Source organism: Ovis aries, chromosome 24 (genome assembly GCF_016772045.2).
Source record: "Ovis aries strain OAR_USU_Benz2616 breed Rambouillet chromosome 24, ARS-UI_Ramb_v3.0, whole genome shotgun sequence".
In the NCBI taxonomy this organism is placed as follows: domain Eukaryota; kingdom Metazoa; phylum Chordata; class Mammalia; order Artiodactyla; family Bovidae; genus Ovis; species Ovis aries.
The window spans coordinates 31,175,732-31,202,719 of NC_056077.1; the positions used below are offsets into that span (position 1 = coordinate 31,175,732).

General features: G+C 40.9%; 1 protein-coding gene across 6 annotated transcripts in view; it reads right to left on the bottom strand.

Annotated features, from left to right (window-relative positions):
* Positions 1 to 26,988, bottom strand: part of AUTS2 (activator of transcription and developmental regulator AUTS2) — a 1,205,607-nt gene that overhangs the window by 910,411 nt on the left and 268,208 nt on the right. The window lies entirely within an intron of this gene.

The following is a 26,988-nucleotide window of genomic DNA, read 5'->3' on the forward strand; positions in this document are numbered from 1 at the left end:
TGATTCTGCTCTGGGTCCAGCACACACTATTCCCCTAGCAGGCTTAATACACTCGCTTCTCAAAATGGTACACCAACTATTTTTCAGAAGGAGTACTAAGTGCATACACGATGCAAAAACATCAGCACAAGTCTGAACATACCAGGAGGGCCTGGTGGAGGTGAGCCAGAGAGAAAGAAACTCAACTCACAAGATTAAAATATGTCCTTAGTGCTTTATATTTTTACCCCAAGTTCCTCTTACCCCGAGTTCCTTAATTCCCAACTCCTTTGCAAAATATGTAACAACCATATCACCAAGATCAACAGCAACTTGTCATTTGTTCCTGGCTGTGACCGGGGGAGGGGAGAGGGTGGGAAAAGGGTAATGGATTTTCTAGACTAGGGGACAGCACCTGTAGGAACTACAGACAAGTGTTCCAAGTCACAGGACACAGGTGAGCTCTGTGCCTGCAGGAAGGTCAAGGCATCCTGAGAAGCTGAAGACCTGGGTTCTGATGCTGACATTATTCACTATGAAACTCAGAGTAAGCTCCTGCAACTCTGAGCCCATGTGGAAAATGGGCTCAGATACAATCAAAGTCCTGTCAACCCCATTTAGTCCTGTCAAAGTCCTTTAGAACTCTGAGAAATATACACATTAAGCAATAAAATTAAAACGATTTGGTATTCAATCATTTGTTCATGAGTGAACATGTTCCTGGGGTTTCCCAGGTGGCTCAGTGGTAAAGAATTTGCCTACCAATACAGGAGACACAGAAGACTCGGATTCTGTCCTTGGGTCAGGAAGATACACTGGAGGAGGAAATGACAACCCACTCCAGTATTCTTGCCTAGGAAATTCCATGGAGAGAGGACCTGGTGGGCCACAGTTCACAGGGTTGCAGAGTCGGACACGACTGAGTGACTAAGCATGCACAGACGGATATGTTCCTCCTTACACTGAAAATGTTCCTTCCTGGAGCCTTATCTGCACACAATTTCTCAGTTTCTATGATCCTGAACATACATTTAAAACTACAGTAAGATCAAAACAAAAATTCTCCTTTATCCATTTCTCATTCTCAAAATACTACTCTCTCTTTCCTTCACAGCGAACATTCTTGGAGGCAATTATCTCTTCTACATCTTCCCAATATCTCCATACTCCCGAACTAACACACACTGTGCTCCTTGACGTCTTCCCCAGTTTAGCCATGGCCATATTTAGGGACCTTGGACTTGTAACATCTGCTTTGCCTAGCCCTCAAAAGCCCTCTCTTCCATATTCCTCCCTTTTCTAGTTGAAGGACACCCCCCTCCCAGTGTTGCCAGTTAAAGGAGAACATTTGGTGATGCAAAGCAATGTTCTCAGGGCTCCACTCGTTCAACAAATATTTTTTGTGCACCCTTTATATGCCAAGTACAAACTCAGCACTACCCTACAGGCGCTGAGAGAACAACTGTGTGGGGCAAAAAGACTCCAAGCTCATGGAGTTTAGTAATTAGGGGACAAATTATCAAATCACTAATCAAATCACACAAACAGGTAATTGCAAACTAAGCTGTTTTAAAAGAAAGATCACAGATGCCACAATAGGGGGAAGTGGTCTGTCTGGAGGAGGGGTGCCGTGGCTGAGATGACTGCCACTTGACCTAGATCTGAAAGTCTGGGCACAGAGAACAGCTTGTGCAAAGGCCCTGAGGCAGCTGGTAGCATGATTCCCGGAAAGAATGAGGTCAGGTACTAAGCACCAGTAACCCCAGTGCTTCACTTACAGAACCTGGCAAATAACAGATGGTCAAATTAATGCTTGCTAAATAAGCAAGACCACTAGCTAATGTATCCAAATCTATCAACTACAACAGTGATTTAAATACTATCTTTACAAGCTGCCTCTGACACAGAGTGAGTGAAGCAAGCCAGGAATGCTGATAGGAACAGAAAACCAAGGAACCTGGATAAGCAGGCACTGGTGGCACACAAGAAGAATCACAGAAAACAGCAGGAAGTCCCAGAGAAGGGGAAGGGCCTAATCTTTGGGGCAAGATGATACCTAACATTGGGACTTCCCTGGTGGAACGGTGGATAAGAATCCATCTGCCAATGCAGGGGACAGGTGTTCAATCTCTGGTTCAGGAAGATTCCACCTGCGGCACAGCAACTAAGCCCATGGGCCAAAACTACTAAAGCTTACAAGCCAAGGGCCTGTGCTCTGCAACAAGGGAAGTCCTGCAACAGGAAGCCTGCACACTGAAAGGATGAGAAAGCCCCTGCTTGCCGCAACTAGAAAAGCCCATGCAAAGTGATCAAGGCCCAGCATAGCCAAAAATAAATAAAATTTCTTTAACAATATCAAAGACAACAATCTTCTAAGGCAAATGAGTGGTTTCTAGTTTAACCTCCAGCTGCTACCACTGCAGATGGTTTACCCTCTACCATTGGAGAGGCAACTCTCCGAAGACAATGAGAATGTGGTGAGGAAGTGTTTAGGGGACAAGCTGAGATCAAAGTAAGTGCACGAAGCCATTGATCCCAGTCTCAGAGCTTTGCACACAACGCCTAACACATGGCAAATATTCAATAAATGTCTGCTATGCTGTCCAGGGTCCACTACCACAACCAGCTATGTCAGACATCTGCTCAATACTTGGCCTCACATTTAACCAATTTGGGGCTTTCCCAGGTGGCGCTAATGGTAAGGAACCTGCCTGCCAATGCAGGAGACATTAGAGACACTGGTTTGATCCCTGAGTTGGGAAGATCCCCTGGAGAAGGAAATGACAACCCACTCCAGTACTCCTGCCTGGAGAATCCCATGGACAGAGGAGCCTGGCAGGCTAAACAGTCCAAGTGGTCACAAAGAGTAGGACAGGACTGAATCAACTTAGCACTCATGTAACCAATTCAGTCAGCTCTCATGAGAAAACACTCAGGTATAATGGCAACACTAGCCAAAGCAGGCAGGCGAGTCCCACCACCAACTGCTTCTATATAATATGATTAAATTGCACCACTTCTGAAGGTAATACATAAGCTCCCACAGGCTGAATAAAAATGCCGTTCTCTGTCACACAGCCCACCTACTGCCCTACATCATTTGGGTGTGGAGTATCGGATTAATAAACAAATTATATTTAATAATGTATCAGCTGTGCTTTTTTTGAAAAAATTATGCCATTCTCTTTGGAAACGAAATCTTTCTTCATACTGAAGGTGCTCCAAAGTATATTGAAAATTATGTGCAATTCCATACAAATGTGAATTAATATTTATGAGTATAAATTTTTTTCCAAATCCATTTTATTTTCATGCAGCATATTAATCAAGGCATTCTCACTGCACCACAGAATAGCTGCACAGAGTAAATGCACCCCATGCCGTGACATTAGCTTCTAAGAGACCTGCTGAAGTCTTAGCAGCAGCAGCACAATCATCTCAGCTCCAATTAACATTAACATTGAAATTTTAAACTATGCAGGCCGTGTGAGGGGAAGAGGGGAAGAAAGAGAGCTTCAGGATGTATACAGAGGAGGTAGCTTAAGAAGTAAAGAAAAAATGAACTGCTTTTTAACTTAATTTTTATTGGAGTATAGTTGCTATACTACAGAAGAAATGAAGTCTTTTAAAAAGTTTTTATTATGTAAAAGGTTTTAAAAGATTATCTTTAGAGAATACCTTTACTGTTTCAAAAATTCAGGTTTATTTATAAATTACTATATAGATACTTTGGAACAGTTCCTGAAAAGAAACAGGCTGTTATTTATTTATTTCCTCTACAAACCTATCCTGACTCTTTGCTATGTATGAAGTAAAATAATCACTTAACATCTCAACAGCTATCTTGGGGGTGAAATGAAAATAAAACCTGTCCATTTTAAGCAATGAGACTCAAAGTCAAATCGATTATACGCTACTCACCTTTCAACATTCTAAAGAGTTGAACACATGGTTACATACATGTGTATGTGTGTATACATCCATCCACCAACAAATTATCAGCAACTAATTTAAGTATTTCCTTAAAGAAACTTGGGCAGCCTATAAAGTACTGCTTCAATATAAAAAGACAGATTGTCTGGTGCATCAAATAACTTTTTAGGATCGATGAATGGCAATTTTCAAAGGCCTGTTGAGCCATTAGTCTACCATGGTTCCCAAAGAAAATTAATGTCTATCAGAAATATTTACAGTGGCTTTTTAAAATGACTCTGCCTCATACTCAGCAAGGGGAAGCATTTACAAGGGAAGAGGACAGAAGGATAAAGAAAAGATCTGGGGGAAATGCTTTAAGGCATTCATCTGATAATCTCAGAAGACAGAGAAGCCTGGCAGGCTACAGTCCATAGGGTCACAAAGAGTCGGACACAACTGATGCGACTGAGTAAACACACACAAGAAGCAAGAAAGCCAGCCAGCCAACAACAGAAGGCTAGGCTGTGAGGTAAGAAGATTTACACATACTTGCTGGCAATAGAGGGGGTAAGTGCACAGGCTATGTACAACAGACAGGAAGAGGTTTCGTGAACAGCTGAAATTATGTGATTTTTAGGTCACTGGTGATGGAGGGCAGGGTCACGGCACTGCACATGCTGAGAGGCAGGCTCAGAGGCCGACTAACAATGGCGATTTCCTTCGACACTCAGCCTTTCTTCTTGGTGATAGAAAGGTGATCTTGCTCTTGACTTTCCCTTCTCCCAAATTACAACCTTCCACCAAAGGGTTCCTCTGCCACTCTTGAATTTCAAAATGAGATGGTTTGGTGTGCAAACTAAGGGAGAGCGAGAAATTGCACACGGAAAACTGTGCAGGCTGCAGGGCTCCATTTGCTGATTACAGATGGAGCCAGAGGAAAGAGAAAATAAGGCCACAATTTGCCTATCGTGCATGAAATAGATCTTAGAAAGAGAGCCTCTTTAATTTCCCAACCTAAACTGAGGGCTGCCTGTCACTTACAAATACAAGTGCCTGTATGTGCCCAAATGTACGTACATGTGTAAGAGGGGTGTAATCTGAGCAGAACCTCTTCAATTAGTTACTCGATCTTGGGGGCTTGCAAAGAAAATAAGAGAAGCCAGGAGAAAAAGAAAACACGCTTTCTTTGCCACCACCTTATTGGCTGGCTGTGTGCTGTCATTTTAGTCTGTCAAGTCCTTTGTTGGTTTATTATGTTGCACTTGTACTTGCTTTTGAATGGCTTTACAAACACTGATTGCATCACTTAAGTGCAAAAAAAAAAAAAAAAGAGTTTGCAGTGATAATAAGTGAAAATTAAAGAAACAAGACATAACAGCTCTTTTAAAATTTATCTCTACATGGATATGTTCATACTAGGCCCTGACTTTGGACTTCTGAACAAATGAGACTTACAAACCCACTTTTAGGGCCTAAACTTCTGTAGCAAATGAGCAAAGCAGACACTATAGGGATTTACAAAATAATCAGTAAAATAATCAATATGGCATTCAAAAATTAACCTCTCATGTTCATCACTTTTTTTTTGCTTTTATTTTTTAATTAATTTATTTAAATTGGAGGCTAATTATTTTACAATATTGTAGTGGTTCTTGACATACATTGACATGAATCAGCCATGGATGTACATGTGCCCCCCTATCCTGAATCCCTCTCCCACCTCCCTCCCCATGCCATTCTTTAGGGTTGTCCCAGTGCACTGGGCTTGAGTGCCTTGTTTCATGCATCGAACCTGGACTGGAGATCTACTTCACATATGGTAATATACAAACTTCAATGCTATCCTCTCAAATCATCCCCCCTCACCTTCTCACACAGAGTCTAAAAGTCTGTTCTTTATATCTGTGTCTCTTTTGCTGTCTTGCATATAGGGTCATAGTTACCATCTTTCTAAATTTCATATATATGCATTAATATACTATATTGGTGTTTTTCTTTCTGGCTTACTTCACTCTGTATAATAGGCCCCAGTTTCATCCACCTCATTAGAACTGCTTCAAATGCATTCTTTTTAATAGCTGAGTAATATTTCATTGTGTGTATGTACCACAGCTTTCTTATCCATTCATCTGCTGATGGACATCTAGGTTGCTTCCACATCCTAGCTATTATAAACAGTGTGACAATGAACAATGGGGTACACATGCCTCTCTCAATTCTGGTTTCCTCAGTGTGTATCTCAGCAGCAGGGCTGCTAGATTGTACGGCAGTTCTACTTCCAGTGCTGTAAGGAATCTCCACACTGTTCTCCATAGTGGCTGTACTAGTTTGCATTCCCACCAACAGTATAAGATGGTTCCTTTTTCTCCACACCCTCTCCAACATTTACTGTTTATAGACTTTTTGATAGCAGCCATTCTGACTGGCATAACATGGTACCTCACTGTGGTTTTGACTTGCATTTCTCTGATAATGAGTGATGTTGAGCATCTTTTCATGTGTTTGTTCAGTTCAGTTCAGTTCAATCACTCAGTTGTGTCCAACTCTCTGAGACCCCATGAATCGCAGCACGCCAGGCCTCCCTGTCCATCACCAACTCCCAGAGTTCACTCAAACTCATGTTCATTGAGTCGGTGATGCCATCTAGCCATCTCATCCTCTGTCCTCCACTTCTCCTCCTGCCCCCAATCCCCCCCAGCATCAGAGTCTTTTCCAATGAGTCAACTCTTTGCATGAGGTGGCCAAATTATTGGAGTTTCAGCTTCAGCACCAGTCCTTCCAAAGAACACCTAGGACTGATCTCCTTCAGAATGGACTGGTTGGATCTCCTTACAGTCCAAGGGACTCTCAAGAGTCTACTCCAACACCACACTTCAAAAGCATCAATTCTTAGGCACTCAGCTTTCTTCACAGTCCAACTCTCACATCCATACATGACCACTGGAAAAACCATAGCCTTGACTAGATGGACCTTTGTTGGCAAAGTAATGTCTCTGCTTTTCAATATGCTATCTAGCTTGCTCATAACTTTTCTTTCAAGGAGTAGGGGTCTTTTAATTTCATGGCTGCAGTCACCATCTGCAGTGATTGTGGAGCCCAAAAAAATACAGTCTGACACTGTATCCACTGTTTCCCCATCGATTTCCCATGAAGTGATGGGACCAGATACCATGATCTTCGTTTTCTAAATGTTGAGCTTTAAGCAAACTTTTTCACTCTCCTCTTTCACTTTCATCAAGAGGCTCTTTAGTTCTTCTTCACTTTTCTGCCATAAGGGTGGTATCATCTGCATATCTGAGGTTACTGATATTTCTCCCGGCAATCTTGATTCCAGCTTGTGTTTCTTCCAGCCCAGCATTTCTCATGATGTACTCTGCATAGAAGTTAAATAAGCAGGGTGACAATATACAGCCTTGATGTACTCCTTTTCCTATTTGGAACCAGTCTGTTGTTCCATGTCCAGTTCTAACCGTTGCTTCCTGACCTGCATATAGCTTTCTCAAGAGGCAGGTCAGGTGGTCTGTATTCCCATCTCTTGAAGAATTCTCCACAGTTTATTGTGATCCATACAGTCAAAGGCTTTGGCATAGTCAAGAAAGCAGAAATAGATGTTTTTCTGGAACTCTCTTGCTTTTTCCATGATCCAGCAGATGTTGGCAATTTGATCTGTGTTTGTTAGCCATCTGTATATCTTCTTTGGAGAAAAATCTGTTTAATTCTGTGGCCAATTTTTTGATTGGGTCGTTTATTTTTCTGAAATTGAGCTACATGAGCTGCCTGTGTATTTCTGAGATTAATTCTTAGTCAGTTGCTTCATCTGCTATTATTTTCTCCCATTTTGAAGTCTGTCTTTTCACCTTGCTTACAGTTTCTTTCATTGTGCAAAAGATTTTAAGTTTAATTAGGTACCATTTGTTTATTTTTGCTTTTATTTCCATTGCTCTGGGCGGGGGGGTGGGTCATAGAGGATCCTGCTGTGACTTATGTCAGAGTGTTCTGCCTATGTTTTCCTCTAGGAGTTTTATAGTTTCTGGTCTTACATTTAGATCTTTAATCCATTTTGAGTTTATTTTTGTGTATGGTGTTAGAAAGTGTTCTAGTTTCAGTCTTCTACAGGTGGTTGACCAGTTTCCCCAGCACCACTTGTTAAAGAGATTGTCTTTTCTCTATTGTATATTCTTGTCTCCTTTGTCAAAGATAAGGTGGCCATTGGTGCATGGATTTACCTCTTGGCTTTCTATTTTGTTCCATTGATCTATATTTCTGTCTTTGTGCCAGTACCATACTCTCTTGATAACTGTAGCTTTGTAGTACAGTCTGAAGTCAGGAAGGTTGATTCCTTCAGTTCCATTCTTCTTTCTGAAGACTGCTTTGGCTGTTTGAGGTTTTTTGTATTTCCATACAAATTGTGAAATTATTTGTTCTAGTTCTGCGAAAAATACCACTGGTAGCTTGATAGGGATTGCACTGAATCTATAGATTGTGTTGGGTAGTATATTCATTTTCACTATATTGATTCTTTTGATCCATGAATATGATATATTTTTCCATCTATTTGTGTCATCTTTGATTTCTTTCATCAGTGGTTTATAGTTTTCTATATATAGGTCTTTTGTTTCTTCAGGTAGATTTATTCCTAAGTATATGGATAGGGAGGCCTGGCGTGCTGCGATTCATGGGGTCACAAAGAGTCGAACACGACTGAGCTACTGAACTGAACTGATTCCTAAGTATTTTATTCTTTTCGTTGCAATGGTGAATGGAATTGTTTCCTTAATTTCTCCGTTTTCTCATTGTTAGTGTACAGGAATGCAAGGGATTTCTGTGTGTTAATGTTATATCCTGCAACTTTACTATATTCATTGATTAGCTCTAGTAATTTTGTAGTGGTGTATGTTTAGGGTTTTCTATGTAGAGGATCATGTCATCTGCAAACAGTGAGAATTTTATGTGTTCTTTCCCAATCTGGATTCCTTTTATTTCTTTTTCTTCTCTGAATGCTGTGGTTAAAACTTCCAAACCTATGTTGAATAGTAGTGGTGAGAGTGGACACCCTTTTCCAGGGAAATGCTTTCAGTTTTTCACCATTCAGGATAATGTTTGCTGTGGGTTTATCATATATGGCTTTTATTATTTTGAGGTATGTTCCTTCTATGCCTGCTTTCTGGAGGGTTTTTATCATAAATAGATGTTGAATTTTGTCAAAGGCTTTCTCTGCATCTATTGAAATAATCATATGGTTTTTATCTTTCAATTTGTTAATGTGGTGGGTATCACACTGCTTCATTTGCGAATACTGAAGAATCCTTGCATCCCTGGGATAAAGCTTACTTGGTCATGATGTATGATCTTTTTAATATGTTGTCAGATTCTGTTTGCTAGAATTTTGTTGAGGATTTTTGCATCTAAGTTCATCAATGATATTGGCCTGTAGTTTTCTTTTTTTTGTGGCAGCTTTGTCTGGTTTTGGTATTAGGGTAATGCTGGCCTCACAAAATGAGTTTGGCAGTTTACCTTCCTCTGCAATTTTTTGGAAGAGTTTGAGTAGGATAGGTATTAGCTATTCTCTAAAGTTTTGGTAGAATTCACCTGTGAAGCCGTCTGGTCCTGGGACTTTGTTTGTTGGAAGATTTTTTATTACAATTTTGATTTCCATGCTTATGATGGGTCTGTTAAGATTTTCTATTTCTTCCCAGTTCAGTTTTGGAAGGTTATACTTTTCTAAGAATTCGTCCATTTCTTCCAAGTTGTCCACTTTATCGTCATATAGTTGCTAATAATAGTCTCTTATGATCCTTTGTATTTCTGTGTTGTCTGTTGTGATTTCTCCATTTTCATTTCTAATTTTGTTGATTTGATTCTTTTTTCTCAATGCGTCTGGCTAATGGTTTGTCTATTTATCTTCTCAAAGAACCAGCTTTTAGTTTTGTTGACTATTGCTATAGGCTCTTTTGTTTCTTTTTCATTTATTTCTGCCCTAACCTTTATGATTTCTTTCCCTCTACTAACCCTGGGGTTCTTCATTTCTTGATTTAGGTGTAAAGTTAGGTTATTTATTTGATTTTTCTCTCATTTCTTGAGGAAAGCTTGTACTGCTATGAACCTTCCCCTTAGCACTGCTTTTACTGAATCCCATAGGCTTTGGTTTGTCGTGTTTTCATTTTCATTTGTTTCTATGCATATTTTAATTTCTTTTTTTTTATTTCTTCTGCAATTTGTTGGTTATTCAGAAGTGTGTTGTTTAGCCTCCATATGTTTGGATTTTTAAGTTTTTTTTTCCTGTAGTTTACATATGATCTTACCACACTGTGACCAGAAAAGATACTTGAAATGATTTCAATTTTTTTTTACTTTACGAAAGCTAGATCATGGCATCCAGTCCCATCACTTCATGGGAAATAGATGGGGAAACAGTAGAAACAGTGTCAGACTTTATTTTAGGGGGCTCCAAAATCACTGCAGATGGTGACTGCAGCCATGAAATTAAAAGACGCTTCCTCCTTGGAAGAAAAGTTATGACCAACCTAGGTAGCATATTCAAAAGCAGAGACATTACTTTGTCGACTAAGGTCCGTGTAGTCAAGGCTATGGTTTTTCCAGTGGTCATGTATGGATGTGAGAGTTGGACTGTGAAGAAGGCTGAGCGCCAAAGAATTGATGCTTTTGAACTGTGGTGTTGGAGAAGACTCTTGAGAGTCCCTTGTTCTACAAGGAGATCCAACCAGTCCATTCTGAAGGAGACAAGCCCTGGGATTTCTTTGGAAGGAATGATGCTAAAGCTGAAGCTCCAGGACTTTGGCCACCTCATGCAGAGAGGTGACTCACTGGAAAAGACTCTGATGCTGGGAGGGATTGGGGGCAGGAGGAGAAGGGGACGACAGAGGATGAGATGGCTGGATGGCATTACAGACTCGATGGACGTGAGTCTGAGTGAACTTCAGGAGATGGTGATGGACAGGGAGGCCTGGCGTGCTGCGATTCATGGGGTCGCAAAGAGTCGGACACGACTGAGTGACTGAACTGAACTGAACTGAACTGAAGGCTAGATTTATGGCCCAGGATGTGATCTATCCTGGAGAATGTTCCATGTGCACTTGAGAAAAAGGTGAAATTCATTGTTTTGGGGTAAAATGTCCTATAGATTTCAATTAGGTCTAACTGGTCCACTGTATCATTTAAAGTTTGCACTTCCTTGCTAATTTTCTGTTTGGTTAATCTATCTATAGGTGTGAGTGGGGTAGTAAAGTCTCCCACTATTACTGTGTTACTGTTAATTTCCCCTTTCATACTTGTTAGCATTTCTCTTACATACTGCAGTGCTATGTTGGGTGCATATGTAATTGTTACATCTTCTTGGATTGATCCTTTGATCATTATGTAGTGTCCTTCTTTGTCTCTTTTCACAGCCTTTATTTCAAAGTCTATTTTATCTGATATGAGTATTGCTACTCCTGCTTTCTTTTGGTCTCCATTTGCATGAAATATCTTTTTCCAGCCATTCCCTTTCAGTTTTATGTGTCCGTTGTTTTGAGGTGGTTCTCGTAGACAACATATATTGGGGTCTTGCTTTTGTAACCATTCAGCCAGTCTTTTGTCTTTTGGTTGGGGCATTCAACTTATTTACATTTAAGGTAATTATTGATAAGTATGATCCCATAAACAACATTTACTTTATTGTTTTGGGTTCGAGTTTATACACCCTTTCTGTATCCTGTCTAGAGAAGATCCTTTAGCATTTGTTGAAGAGCTGGTTTGGTGGTGCTGAATTCTCCCAGCTTTTGCTTGTCTGTAAAGCTGTTGATTTCTCCTTCATATCTGAATGAGATCCTTGCTGGGTACAGTAATCTGGGCTGTAGGTTTTTCTCTTTCATCACTTTAAGTATGTCCTGCCATTCCCTTGTGGCCTGAAGAGTTTCCATTGAAAGATCAGCTGTTATCCTTATGGGGATCCCCTTGGATGTTATTTGTTGCATTTCCCTTGCTGCTATTAATATTTGCTCTTTGTATTTGTTCTTCATTAATTTGATTAATATGTGTCTTGGGGTGTCTTGCTTTGGGTTTATCCTGTTTGGGACTCTCATGTTCATCTTTAAAAAAAAAATCAAAAACATCTACTGTATGCCAGACATTTTGCCACCTACTTGAAATATCTCAGAAAGGATCCCACAACTCATGTACATCAATGAAGTATTGCACTAAAGTGGGATAGGCATGAAGCAGGCAAAATGCTTCCTATTGCTATATTTCACATTGGATGAAAACTTCAGCCCTGCATTATCACCAAAATAGAAAAACAGATCGATACAACAGAATAGAGTCCAGAAACAGAGCTACTGATATATGGACAATAGGTTTTCAGCAAAAGTGCAAAAACAATTCTGTGGAGAAATAATCTTTTTAACAAATGTCAATGGAACAAGTAGATAGCTACATGCAAACTATAGATAGACAGATAGATATTCATATATCCATATCTCAACCTATTAGAAACATTAACTCAAAATATATCATAAACCTAGTTTAAAACCTAAAACTAAAAAACATCTACACGAAAACTTGTGTAAACTTCAGTTAGGCAAAGATTTTTCAGATATGTTACCACAAACATAATCAAAAAAAAAAAAAAGAACCTGATAAATTATACCTCATTAAAAATGTAAACTTCTACTCTTCAGAAGAGGTTGTTAAGAAAATGAAGATACAAGCCACAAGAAAAAAATATTTGCAACATGTGTATCTGATATAAGTTTTGTATCTAGAATACATTCTTTTAAACTCTTGAAACTACATAAAAAGAAAGCAACTCAATTTGTTAAATGGACAAAAGATTTATTACTTAACTAAAGAAGATAAATGGGTGGCAAATAAACACATGAAAAGATGTTTAGCAGCAGTAATCATTAGGGAAATGTAAATTATATCTACTACCTACATATTAGAATGACTAAACTGAAAAAGAATGACCATACCAAGTATGGGCAAGGATGTAGAGGAACTTTCATACACTACTGGTAGAAAGTGTAAATGGTACCATCACTTTAAAAAACAGTTTGACTGTTTCTTTAGAAATTCAAAGTATACCTACCATATGTATCAACTATTCTACTCCAAAGTATTTCCCCAAGGAAATGAAAACACATGCCCACAAAGATTTGTACATGGGTGTTCCTATCAGCTTTGTTACAGCCTAAAACTGGGAAAAACTTAAATATACATCAACAGATGAATGAACTGTGATATAACCATAGAATCCAATATTCAGTTCAGTTCAGTCACTCAGTCATGTCTGACTCTTTGCGACTCCATGAATCGCAGCATGCCAGGCCTCCCTGTCCATCACCAACTCCTGGAGTTCACCCAAGGCAACATTACTCAGTAATAAAAAGGAATAACCTATTTATGTGTGCTACAACATGAATAAACCTCAAAACAATTATGTTGAATAAAAAAAGAATACATTCTGTATGATTCCACTAACATAAAATTCTGAGAAATGTAAAATAATCAATAGTGACAGAAAACAGACTAGCGGTTCCCATGGAGGTACAGGAAAAGATTATATGGGGACAAGAGGAAACTTCTGGGGTGATGGGCATTTTCCTTGTCTTGACCATGGTGATAAGTTTCATGGGTGTATACACATGTCAAAAGTAAAAAAATGTTACATTTTTAATTCAGGCAATTTACTAGTGTGTCAATTATACCTCAATAGAGCTCTTTTTTAAAATGTCACAACTGGCTATCATGCACAGCTGACATATCATTATTACTAGATATCATAATTACTAGATTATATTGAGTGTCCATCAGAAAGAACTCATCTTTCAGATTCTTGGAACAAAGGGATGGCCATACTCTGGAAGGACTGGCTTTAGACCACGAAGGCTCCACTGAGAACAACTCAGCTGTGAACCTGTGAAAATGAGTGTCTCAAGCAGGCTCAGGAGCAGCACCTGGTCTGCACACCACTGTCAGTGTCAAGGGGGACCTCACACTGTTCCTTGTCTTCTTCACCTATAACAGTCAAATCTCAGCTGTTCAGAGGCTGTTAGTAGAGTTTGTCCTATTTCTCTTTCAAATACCTTGGTTACTGTTTGGCCACATCCTCTCTCATGAACACAAGAATCAAAGAGCAAAGAAAGAAAACATACATAACTTTTTACCATTTCTAAATGTAAAAACAAACAAGTACCTTATTAAAATACTATATACGATGCATAATGATGCATATGATATAGACGAATCCAAATGGAGAGAAAAAAAGGTTTAAAAAGTGAGAGAGTGCAAGCACAGACAAAATCAGTCTATGAAAACACCTGTCAAAGGTGCAGAGCCACTGTTAGAAGTGAGGAGGGGGGAAAAAAAGGATCTCAAAACCAGCCGCTGAGAAGCTTTCCTAAATTCAGTTATGGGATGAGATCACAACTATCAGCTTAAGCGAGATTTTTGCACACTCTGTGAATTGAAAACGTCCCAGCAGTCTCCCATTGCCATAGATAATTGAGAGTTGGCTGCTGTTAAACCTTAACATGCTCAAAGCGGCTGAGTCCCTGGCAACCAGATGCTACTGCTTAAAACAGTTTAGGCTCTTAGCCCTTAAGGATTCCTAAAATTGGATTACAGTCCCTCCAGATAATCTGAGAAATACAGCATGACGAAAAGGAAACCTTAAAAAAAAAAAATTAACTCCTCCATAACAGCAGCATTCTGAAAGCTGAGCGCAGCATGACTGAGGCAGAAAATCTCATCAGTGAGGCCTTAAGGGCAATGATGTACACAAAGGGCAAGTCCAGAAAGGGAAGGGGAACCCACACAACAGAGGGGAGCGTCAGGAAGCCAGAAGAGAAAGTAAGCACCATGCAATTCTCAGGCTTTTTGGAGGGCAAAGAGAGTCTGGTGTACTGCCTTGAGAGAGGGTCACAGAGCACACAAATTCCTACTGCTTTCTCATGCATTCAAATATAACCCAAGGAGGTCACACTCAAATCTGAGAGGATGTGTAATCCTAATGAGACCACTTTTAACTAGTCATTACTCATTTTTGACTAGGCATTTCACACAAAACATGGGGACAGGGTTAGTGCATGTACTTGTTACAGTGCAACAAGTGTGCTTAGTCACTTCAGTCATGTCCAATTCTTTCTGACCCCCATGAACCACAGTTCTCCAGGCTCCTCTGTCCATGGGATTCTCCAGGCAAGAATACTGGAGTGGGTTGCCATGCCCTCCTCCAGGGGATCTTCCCCGCTCAGGGATCGAACCCATGTCTCCTGCGTCTCCTGCACGCAGGTGGATTCTTTACCACTGAGCACCGCGGAAGCCCACTACAGCAAAATAATCAGTAACTGGTCCTTTGCTGTAACACTCAGGTTTAGCTCCACAGGGAGACTGGCTATAACTTCATCATCTCTGAATTCCTAGCAGAGGACACAGAATGACATGCACAGTGAGCTGTTTTTGAACAAAAGAATTAGAGAGAGGAGGACACCGTGAGCCCTCCTCTTACCCTTGGGGTTGCTCTCCGACCCTATGAGTCACATCCCTCCTCTGCTCTCACATTTCCACCTAAGAACCTTCAAGCTTATTATTCCCCACCACATCGTTGGTAAAGTCATTACTATCCCCGTGTATATTAAGAGGGGGTGAACAGATCCTCAAGAGATATCGTAAGTTACCCCATTAAATACAAGAGAAACCAATAAAGGGCACTGACTGGGAAAATGACAAGTCTTGCCATCATCTTTGTGGCTTGATCTCATGGCCAGATTAACATTTTTTGGGTCTCAATACCTCTCTATTCACAGAAAAATCAGGAGTGGTTGATACTGTCATCCATATATTCAAGACAAGGACTCTGATGAGCCAGTGACAACCTCTTCATATACGGACATTTGATCCAGATAAATAATAAGGTACAGATTTTCATTTTCTTCCCTTAAAATGTTTCCAATTTGTTCTCTTACCCAGGTGCCCACATACTACTACACCTTCATTTTAAATGACCAATGTCTGGCCCCTAAGTGAATCTTTAATTACTTAAGGAAAGTGAGTGAAATGAAATGAACCACAGGGGAAATAAAAAGCAAAATAAGGATTGGGATTCTGAGTCATGGAGGAGTCCTCCATTCTTTTCTGCCATGCTAAACCAGTTCTGATCCTCACTGTTTCCTTTCACCTTCTCCAGAAGAGAAATAAGGAAAACAAAATCCTGATGTGATTCAGATCTTACAAAGTGGGGAAAAAAGGGAGGACCACTAATATGTCCTTCTAGCTCCGGCTCTTAAGAAATTAAGCCTCTACTAACAGGCAGTTGAGAACACCTTGATATTTGACTTTAGTTAGGGCTGGCTGTGCTTTTGTAGAAACAGAGGCGGTGTATGGGTATGAGTAACCACTTTTTGAAGAGGTTCACTCAGGAGAACAAAATCTGTCTCTTTCTCTCTCTCTCTCTCTCTCTCTCTCACACACACACACACACACACACACACACACACACACACACACACAGCCTAATTCTGTCCACTCAGCAAACAGGACACAATTTCACAAAAGGTAACTTAGTGTTTAGGATTATTCAGTAAGAGGAAAGGCCACTTCTGGCAAAATTCACATTATGTAGCCCAAATATAAATAGTTTATATAGCAATATTAGGTAGGGTATATGGATAAAAGACAATCCCTTTATGGCTCAAGTTTTTCAAGTAGTTCAAATAGGTTTTTAGAGAACAATGAAATCATTAATTCCTTCAGTACTAATTCTATAACGTTCTGCCAACTTCCCAGAAACTGTAGTCAACTTTCCAATGGAAACAAGCAGGCATCCATTCATTTACAGAACACTGATGTAGAAAACCAACATACCCATGAATATATATATTAATACCTCCCCATACTCCACAAACAATTGTTACATCCTTTCTCAAACTAATCTTAACTGGCTTGTCAATGGCACAGACCAATCTGTTTCAATGTCTGAAAACTTAGGGTCCTCCATGAGATAATCTCTTAGGTTGCATCAAACTCTTTGATGTTATTATTATCCTCAGAGGTTATTTAACACATATAAAACATTCAACCAATTGTAGACTTAAGAGTTCACTGATTCAGTGGCACTTTTTTTTCCAGATCACATTTTCCAGAATTAAATATCTCTATGAGATTTCTCTGATATAAAAGCATGTTCTTTTGATTTGAGAACTAGGCATGGTTCTGATTTGAGAAGTAGACATGATTTAATAAAAGATTAAGACAAAATTCGACTATAAAGCAAGGACTAATTTATGACTTTTCACAACCACTAATATTTGTATAGCAACTGAGAGTTGCGAGTGTGCAAGCAGCTTACCTTTTAAAATCATCATTTCACTTGATTTCCTAATAACCCATACAACAGGCACCATCATTTTCATTTTCTAAATGAGGAAACGGAGGTTTGGTATACAAATAACATCCCAAAGTCAGAGAGTCAGTTCTTGTCAACACACTTGGGGTCCTTTGGCTCTAATCCTAGTCTCATTCACTAACACCAGGTTGTTAGAGCCTTATCTGTTAAGTGTCAGGATTATGACCTTTGGTTTGAAGAAAATTTTAAATTATAGTTTAGTACTGTCTCATTATAAAATCCTTCTTCTCACCTCCATTTCCCCTCCAAAGCATAATTAGGGAAAGGCTATGCCCCTTACATCAAGCATCTGAAATCTTTCTGAAGGATTTAGATCAGCAATACAAATCCAGACAGAAATAAAAGGTTTGGTTTTTATCTAAAACTGACAATTTTCACCATTTTATTTCAAGGGTGAAAAGTGGCAAAGAATGACACACTTCTGACCTTTAAAAAAAAAAAAAAAAAAAAACAAGAAATTACACAAATGCTCCAGACCCTGAATTCCACATGTTCTGCCTATGTGGCTCAATAATTATTAATGGATAATGGTAGCAGCTATAAATACCCACAGGCGTGTAAAAAAAAAAAAAAGCCACCAGAAATTCTTGTTTAGCATATACTGCAAATGCTCTATCACTAAGTGAGACACAAACACAGGTTTCATGGCAAGACTTCCCAGTCTGGGAGCTTGTTTACATGGTTCCAGCCTCTGAATGCACTCTCCCTTCCACTGCCTTTCCCATCAGTTCCCATCTTATATTTCAGATTTTAACCAGAAGCATTTTCTTTCCTTTAGCATCATATGGGGGAAAATACAATCAACTACCCTGCAGGCTCTCACAGAATCCAGAAAAGTACTTAAGAGGTACCCATTGACCTGAGAGGCAGTGTCAGTTTGCACAAGAGACCTGGATGCTAAGTTTGAGGCAATTATGTCATGCAAAGATGCCCAAACTTTTACTCAGTTTGTTGAACAAGTCACAGCCTTTTCTCTATACCAAAGCTTCCTACAGATAGATTTAGTGATGTTTAGATACTTATTGGGTCTATCAGATTTGATAATGGAATCAATCTCTCCCTTTAGAAGCTCTGGGTTAATGGCAAAGTTTATTAAACTGCAAGCAGTCATTCAGAAAAGATCAATAGAGACATGATTACAGAGTAACCAGAGGATTAAACATGAGATTTATCACAAAATTAAACTGAATTAAATGTTCTCTGATAGCACTTGAAATGCTGTCGATATGTTTAACTCATGATCTATGCTTTCTGTGTTTACCTAATAGGCACAGGGATGTTTGATTTGAGAAAATGATTGCTATATAAAGACATAAGCCACAGAGATTTGCTGAAAGACTCGAGAGTCCCTTCTGAAAATGTTCACCCATTTTTAAGAAGCAGCACTTTAATTTCTCCATTAGAGCCGTCCACAGTTTAACTCAGTAATTTTGAGTTACTCGGTACATAGCCCATTCTTCCCATCCCTAAAGCTCACGCATATAGGCATCCCTCACTTTTCTGAAGTTCACTTTATGCCACTTCACTTTTGCAAAAAACCCTACATTTGCATCTATTTCCCCTAACCCAAAGAAATCTGAAGAGGATTTTTCACTTTTATGGAAAGAGGTGAAAAGCAAAAATAGTATTCAGTGTCTGTTTTGCAAAATGCTGTGAGAGAAGCAGCATTCACCCCAAACAGCAAGAGTGGCCCCACCAAGCTCCTTCGCTGGAAACTACACTCTGCATCTCAGCACCTAGTTGCCATACCTTTGAACAGCGTCTGTGAACATCTGTGCTTTATATTGATTTATTTTGTGCATCTGTGTCCTAAAGTAGTTGCCTCTTGGCTCTATGCCATTTTGGCTTACGAAAGATTTCACAGGAACTTTCAGACAGTGGGGGAACCCTGTATACCCTCACAGGCACATATCTCAGAAACTGTCTGCAAGTCACATCCTTGAAACCATTTCCTCCTCTTTAAAAAATTTCCTTCCCTTCTCTCACACAAAAACGTGTGGTGTGACACTGGGCCTTGGTCCCCTGAGGAAAGAGGGATGGAAAATGTCATCTAGATGTAGGAAAATCAACCCTTCTACATCCTGGGAGAATTTATTGATACCACCACAAGCTTAGCAAATCACATTCATAAAAGTGAAATCCTGTTCACAGGCTATGAAAGGTAACCAGCGGCTAAACAAACTGGCGACAACATATACGCTCATTACCAGTGGAGGAGTCAGTATACATGATGGCTGCTAAGACTGATATCAATACCACAGTGAGAGAGCACAGCTCTGCAGGACCTGAGACGATAAAGGCTGATCCTGCTGTGAGAACTTGGGAGGGTGTGCGTGCAAGCAGATGGGCTGGCAGGGAAATCAGTCATGGAGCAAACACTGAGCCTGAGGTTTAAACTACACCTTGGATGGCAATGAGTCTGAGGGAGATGTCCCCTTTCCCCTGGGCCTGAGATTTAAGCTACACCTTGGATGGCAATGAGTCTGAGGGAGATATCCCCTTTCCCCTGGGCCTGAGATTTAAGCTACGCCTTGGATGGCAGCGAGTCTAAGGGAGACGTCCCCTTTCCCCTGGGCCTGAGGTTTAAGCTACACCTTGGATGGCAGTGAGTCTGAGGGAGGCGTGCCCTTTCCCCTGGGCCTGATAAGCTACGCCTTGGATGGCAGCAAGTCTGAGGGAGATGTCCCCTTTCCCCTGGGCCTGAGGTGTAAGCTATGCCTTGGATGGCAGCAGGTCTGAGGGAGGTGTCCCCTTTCCCCTGGGCCTGAGGTGTAAGCTACGCCTTGGATGGCAGCGGGTCTGAGGGAGGCATCCCCTTTCCCCTGGGCCTGAGGTGTAAGCTACGCCTTAGATGGCAGTGGTCTGAGGGAGACGTCCCCTTTCCCCTGGGCCTGAGGTGTAAGCTATGCCTTGGATGGCAGCGAGTCTGAGGGAGGCATGCCCTTTCCCCTGGGCCTGAGGTGTAAGCTACGCCTTGGATGGCAGCGGGTCTGAGGGAGGCGTCCCCTTTCCCCTGGTCTAGTTGCTGTCGCGTTGCTATCACACACACCCACACACAGCGTCGGCCCTGCCCTGAGGAGCTGCGGCCTGCGGTGGCTTCAGCTGCAATCCAATATGGCAGCCGTTGGGAAAGAGAGGGGAGAGGAGCCAAGTTGGAAACGAGATGCTGGGGCTGATACCACCCTGCAATTCTATCGTCCCCTCGTCAGCACACTGATTTACACCAGAGCCACCGCTTTTCTTCTTAGCAGTGATCCAATGTTACTATACCATTTAGTGCTGTGGGTAGTCCACAAAATTTCTCGATTCCTCAGGGACCAAGAATGCCATCCTGCCTGCTGTAGAGAGGAGCTCTGCACCCCACCCTAAAAGCCGGGGCTACTTTGAAGGACAGGAAGCCAAAGCTGCTTACCTCAGACTCTGATTGATAGAGATCCTATGACATCAGTTTCTTACATTATTTTCCACAGTAGAAACTTCATGCTAAGAAAACTAGTAACCCTCACTGCTATCAATACACTGTGTCAGTGTATTGCTCAGTCTAGGACTGATACAAGCAGGTGCTCTGGCAGCAGTCAGATCTGGGTTTGAGCCCTGGTGTTGCCACTTTGTGGCTGTGTGACCTTAGGCAAATCTCCAGCCTGTTTAGATCTCCATTTTTACTGCTCCAGGACAGGGATAGAGTCATGAGGCCTAATGAAATCTGTGGGAAGTGCCTCGGATATTTCCTAGCATAAAGTAGATAATAAATGCTAAGTGATGAATTCCTCTTCCTAGGAATCATGTTCCTAGTCATTAAAAAGGGAAACTGTCAGTCATTATAAAATGCTGTCTTTGGCAACTGAGGATTGATGGTGGGACTTATTCTTTACATAACCTTAAGAATGTGTGTATTGAGTGTCTTGGTGTTCAGAGTGATATAGTGTATACTATAATACCTCTTTTAATTACCATAATACCCTGTGCAGCTTCAGTTTTTCTTATTTCCATCAAATGGGGGCTAAGTGCCGCAACTAATTTATAAAGTAGCTATTCGAATTAAATAAAGTATACAGTTTTGGAACGGACTAGAGTTAGTCATTCTATTACTATGAATTAACTTGACCAGGGTCACATGGCTTGAAGACAACACCAGGATTCAATGCAGAGCTGCATCACTCTAGAGCTCATGCTACATGCACGGACCCAAATACAGAAGCCTGGGATGTAGCTGGAGCACTGCCCAGGATTTACACTGTGATTTCAAACTCAGTCTTTCCATACTTCTCTATTCTTCTTCTTTTTTTTTTTTTTTTAAATAAGCACATCACTTGGACTACTTACCCTTTTAAATAAAAGAAAAAAATAGTACAATTTGCTCTTTGGAATAATAACACCACATAAATGTCGCCCCCGCCCCCCGCCAATCTTCTTCCCATAATTTATGAGAAGTGCAAAAGTTGCCGGGAAAAGAAAGAAAGAAAAATGAATTTCCCATCATCACATGAAATGGAAAGATGGAAACTTCACAAAGGTTTGGCACGGGAAGAGAGCAACCCTTTGTACTCATGATACATCCAAAATCGAAAAGACCACCATGTAAACTGCTCCTAGAGACAGGGGAAAAGAAGGCATGAAAAAGTGTTTGATAACTGATTCCATCATAAATCTCTTTCCAACTGCTTTTCCTCTGCTGGTTTTCCACATGAGACATCTGTCCATTTCCAAAAAGAAAATAAATGCATCCAGCAGAGTTACTAGATGCACTTCAACATAAAAAGACTATCTACACGGCTTCCTGCTGGAGTCTAACCTTGAGAGAAATGGGTTTCTTGGACGGTATTAGGGAATCCCTCAATGTGACATCCAAAATCTTCCTGCGTTAAGACTTAATGGAACAGGGAGAGATGGAACAAAGGAGGGGGAAAGCTCTCCTTCCCAGCTGAGCACTGACACACACAGTACCGTTTGGGAGGCAACTTTATGTGCTCTTAGTAGTAGATTAATGAATGTAATTACCTAGCATTGTGGCTGTGAATGCTGCAAAAACTATAATTTATAGAGTGCTGTAAAGTTCTAATGTGTTTTTATGTCCATAAGCTGCTTAACCATAATCTAATGCATTTGTACAAGAACAGCCTAAGTGGCTCTCAGCTGAACAGTGAACACAAGTGTCTGAACCTCAGCAATTCTGCCTGTACGTCTTTATAACCCAACCCAGTGTGGTAAGCATCTGAGGGAAACAGCTGCTGAATTATACAAATAATTCCAGAGACAGTGACAAGGCTCTCTGCCTCTCTCACCATGAGAAGAGTTGCTGGCTGACAAAGAGCTGCAGGCCTTAATTAACTGCTGGAGTGGTTCTGCATACATGTTTGGTGGTTACTTTTTCTTTTACCAACATTCGTTCTCAACACCCTCTCCTCCAGTTCCATCTACTCTCATCCCTGCCCCCTAGAGGTGAGCAGGGGTAGAAAGGGGGAGGAGAGAAGAGAACAGGGGAAAAAATTACCTTTCTATATGAAAATACCCTACTTGGCTTCCAGCTTGGAAAAGGCTTACCATTTCCAATTTCTCAGCCACTGTATTTTCAAGGAAGGAAATAAAGGAGTACTCCCTTTACTTTCAAGGGAGTAAAGCTCAACGATTCTCTGACGACCAAAGGAAATTATCCTTTGAGACTGCCCTGGTCAGGGGTTTGAAGTATCTCATGTGAGTGGATAGATGACTATGATGATGAAGATAAGGGTGCTGATGATGGTGGGTGGTGGTGGCTGATGCTTTTCTAAAGTTTTCAATGTATAGAATTACACGCCCTTCATAGTCCAATGAGAAGGTACCACTGGTAAACCAATCTTCAGATGAAAACACCAAGAGTTGTGATTGGTTAAGTGGCAAGGCAGGTATTTCAGTTTAGCTTTTCACTCTACAGCCTGTACTAGGCTCACTGCTGCTGCTGCTGCTGCGTCACTTCAGTAGTGTCTTGATTCTGTGTGACCCCATAGAGAGCAGCCCACCAGACTCCCCCATCCCTGGGATTCTCCAGGCAAGAACACTAGACAACTTATTTACAACTTTTAACTTAATGTTTTCCTCATCTATAACATAGAGATTGGTATTGTTGTTCAGTCGTGAAGTCACGTCTGGCTCTTTGCCACCCCATGAACTGCAGCACACCAGGCTTCCCTCTCCTTCATTATCTCCTGGACTTTGCCCAAGTTTATGTTCATTGAGTCTGTGATGCTATCTAACCATCTCATCCTCTGTCGTCCACTTTTCCTCCTGCCTTCAATCTTCCTTCTTCCTTCAATCCTTCCTGGCATCAGGGTCCTTTTAATGAGTCAGCTCTTCACATCAGATGGCCAAAATATTGGAGCTCCAGCTTCAGCATCAATCCTTCCAACGAATATTCAGGATTCATTTCCTTTAGAATTGACTGGCTTCATTTCTTTGCAGTCCAAGGGACTCTAAAGAGCATTCTCCAGCACGACAATTTGAAAACATCAGTTCTTCATCACAGCCTTCTTTATGGCCCAGCTCTCACATGCATACATGAATACTGGAAAAACATAGTTTTCACTATGCAAACCTTTGTTGGCAAACTGATGCCTTTGGTTTTTAATATGCTGTCTAGGTTGGTCATAGCTTTGCTTCTAAGGAGCAAGCGTCTTTTAATTTCATGGCTGTAGTTACCATCTGCAGTGGTTTTGGACCCCAAGAAAATAAAATCTGTTACCGCTTCAACTTTTTCCCACCTGTTTGCCATGAAGTGATGGGACCGGATGCCATGATCTTAGTTTTTTGAATGTTGAGTTTCAAGCCAGCTTTTTCACTCTCTTCTTTCACCCTCATCAAGAGGCTCTTTAGTTCCTCTTTACTTTCTGCTACTACACTGGTTATCATCTGCCTATCTTAGGTTATTGATATTTCTCCTGGCAATCTTGATTCCAGCTTGGGATTCATCCAGGCATTTCGTATGATGTGCTCTGAATGTAAGTTAAATAAACAGAGTGACAATATACAGCCTTGTCATACTCCTTACCCAATTTTGCACCAGCCTGCTTCTAACTGTAGCATCTTGACCCGCAAACAGGATTCTTAGGAGACCGGTAAGGTGGTCTGATATTTACACCTTTTTAAGAATTTTTGAGAGTTTGTTGTGATCTACACAGTCAAAGGGTTTTGTGTAATCAATGAAGCAGAAGTAGATATTTTTCTGGAATCCCCTTGCTTTCTCTATGATCCAACAAACGTTGGCAATTTGATCTCTGATTCCTCTGTCGTTTCTAAACCCATTTTCTACATCTGGAAGTTCTCAGTTTTACGTACTGCTGAAGCCTAGCTTGAAGGATTTTTAGCATAACGTTACTAGTATGTGAAATCAGCAGAACTTTTTGGTAGTTTGAACATTCTTTGGCGTTGCCCTTCTTTGGGATTAGAATGAAATCTGACCCTTCCCAGTCCTGGGGCCACTGTTGAGTTTCCCAAATTTGCTGATAATATTGAGTGCAACACTTTAACAGCATCATCTTTTAGGATTTTAAATAGCTCAGCTGGAAATCCACCACCTCCACCAGGCTCATAGTAATGCCTCATAAGGCCCACTTAACTTCACACTCTGGGATGTCTGGCTCTGGGTGAGTGACCACACCATCATGGTTATCTGGACCTTTACTGTACAGTTCTTCTGGTATTCTTGCCACCTCTTCTTAATCTCTTCTGCTTCTGTTATGTAGATCCTTACCATTTCTGCCCTTTATTGTGCCCATACTTGCATGAAATATTCCCTTGATATCTCAAATTTTCTTGAGATCTCTAGTCTTTCCCTTTCTATTGTTTTCCTTTTCTTTGTATCGTTCATTTAAGGCCTCTTATCTCTCCTTGTTATTCTCTGGAACTCAGCACTGAGTTGGTTATATCTTTGCCTTTCTCCCTTGCTTTTGGCTTCTCTTCTTTTCTCAGCTATTGGTAAGGCCTCTTAAGACAACTACTTTGCCCTCTTGCATTTGTTATTCTTTGAGATGGTTTTGGTTACTGACTCCTGTACAATGTTACAAACTTCTGTCTATAGCTCTTCAGGCACTCTGTCTACTAGATCTAATCCCTTGAATCTATTCATCATTTCCACTGTATAATCATAAGGCATTTGATACAGGTCATACCTGAATGGCCTAATGGTTTCCCCTAGCATGAAAAGGCAAAATACAAAGATAACAGTAGTATTTACCTCATAAGACTGTTATGGGAGTTAAATGATTTCATACATATGAAGTTCTTAGAACAGTTTCTGGACCTAAGTGATGCTGAGTCCACGTTAGCCATCATCACAATTACACCTCTACGAACAGGCAGAATATGCATACAAAGCTGGCACCTGAATAATGCAGGATTTAGGACCACCTCACTTCTCACCATAAAAAAACCCACTTATAATTTACACTTGGCCCTCCATATCAGCAGCTCCACATTGGTGGAGTCAACCAACCAAAGGGCAAGCTTCACTGCAGTACTTTCTTTTTATCTTTAAGAATTTTTTATGTGGACCATTTTTCAAGTCTTTATTGAGTCTGTTATTATATTGTTTCTGTTTTATGTTTTAGCTTTTTGGCCCTGAGGCATGTGGGATCTTCGCTCCTGAGCTGGGACTGAAACCCCACTTGCTGTATTAGAAGGTGAAGTCTCAACCACTGGCCCACCAGGGAAGTCCCGGGACTTACCACTGAAAAACTCCAAGTGCACCGCATAGTTCAAATCTGTGCTGTTCAAGGGGCAACTAACCTGGCAAGGAGATGGGGCAGATGCTACGCGTGCACGCATGTGTATAGTCACTCAGTCATGTCTGACTCTCTGCAGCCCTTTGGATTGTAGCCCACCAGGATCCCCTGTCTCAGGCAAGAACACTGGAATGTGTTACCATTTTCCTCCAGGGGATCTTCCTGACCCAGGGATCAAACCCCCCTCTCCTGTGTCTCTGGCCCTGCAGACAGATTCTTAACCCGTTGAACCATGAGGGAAGCCCAGGTGTGTGTGTATTTGTGGGAATGCTATAAGGGACACCAAAACGTGCCTGCATATTCTAAAGGCAGACATTTCAAGAATCAAAGATCTCTAACTGTGAGATCCAGACATGTATCCTGGAGCCCCACAGTACCAAATAATGGATAAAGTAGCAGTGTCAAAGTATAACTGGATAAGTCCCACTCCACTTCCCAGGGCCCAGTGTTGAGTGAAGGCTCCCCTGGGGAGGACCTCCCAAAAGGACCTCAGGTGTAAAAGCAAAAAAGAGCCATAGCAACAGGAATTCCCACTTTCCCCTCCTCTTTTCAGTTGCAGTGCAATATGGTATCAGTGAGTAAATATTTTAGTACACATTAAAAAAAAAGTGCAGCTTCAGAAAAGCACAAGGCTAGAAAATCTTCAGAGCTCTTAGTTGAGTATGGGAGCACAATGGCATTACATCAGAGGCCACATGGGGATGAACAGCCAGCTCTAAGACACACACTCAGGGTAAATTAGTATCATGGCTAATAAATAATGGATGCTCTTCCTAGTTAAAAATGTACTGCTCTCCAGCATTCATGGGACGAGATGTGATTTGGATTCAATTAAAGCTCTATCCTGTCCAAGGGAAGGAAACTCTGCCTCTAAGAGAGCCATGTGGCTGCTGCTTTACTTTCTGTGCCAGATTGATCTTTGGAAGTCTCAGATCCATC